This window comes from Amphimedon queenslandica, unplaced genomic scaffold (genome assembly GCF_000090795.2).
Source record: "Amphimedon queenslandica unplaced genomic scaffold, v1.1 AMPQUscaffold_13412, whole genome shotgun sequence".
Classification (NCBI taxonomy): domain Eukaryota; kingdom Metazoa; phylum Porifera; class Demospongiae; order Haplosclerida; family Niphatidae; genus Amphimedon; species Amphimedon queenslandica.
In genome coordinates this window covers 230,273-231,463 of record NW_003546352.1, presented here as the reverse complement: position 1 = coordinate 231,463, position 1,191 = coordinate 230,273, and positions in this window count along the sequence as shown.

Below are 1,191 nucleotides of genomic sequence, written 5' to 3'. Positions count from 1 at the left end.
TACCTTATTATTGATGGATTCATGTTTAATCATTGTATGTGTGACCTCTGTCAGTTTACACAGTTAACCACATGAACATATTATTGTATAAAAATACATTGATAATATTATTTCATTCACTCTAGCTCCTATTAATATCAGTGTTTCTGTATCTGCAGTCATTATATTTCACTATTGTACATAGCAGGAATGAATTGGTAATAATTAGTATCATAGGTATACGTCAAATGCTCTCATTAAATATTCATCATATGAATTACTTACTTTATTGTAATATTATCATTACTAATTATCATTACATATTCAATACACATTGTATCTACTACTGTCTACATGTACTTACTGAGTTCAATAACTGCTGTATCAGTGCATGATGTGTATCCTCCAAACTCAATTATCCAGTTAGTAGTTGGGGTCACACTCCACACTGACAGAGAATGCCAGTATCTGTTAGTGACATTGACTGGTAGATTAATCTATAAAATTAAAATGATAATAATTAATTTGTGTATGAAATATTAATTGATTTGATATCTGGTTAATAAACACAATAACTAACTCACAGTTTTATAGTCTGCACAGTGTGTTTTATGTAACACAAAGATCACATAATAAAATTAATAATACACAATATATTAATAGACAAGTATACACAACTGAGTCTGTTATTATATCATGTGAGTCCTCAATTAAGAACTTACTAAGTGTCTGCATGTACACACATACACATACACATACTAATGACACACTAACACACATACATGTACATCTATACATGCATACACATATAAAGCTACATGTAAAGCATGCATAATTGCTCACACACATACACACACATGTACATGTTACATGTACACATGATGTACGTGTTAGTACACACATACACATATTAAAACATATGCACACATACACACAAATACATGTATGTACATACACAATCTACACAATGTATATAAAATACAATTTATTTTAATTCCAGCATTGACACTCTATCAGTTGTGAATCCATCTTTACACACACACAGACAGACACATGTATATTCACACATATTTAGGTAAAGAAACAAACACAAAACACAAAAAGATACAAACACACATTCACACTAAAAACAGACACACACACATATACTGAATACCAGCATTATTCATCAGTAGTTTTCACTGAGTATCATAATATGTACATGTACATTAC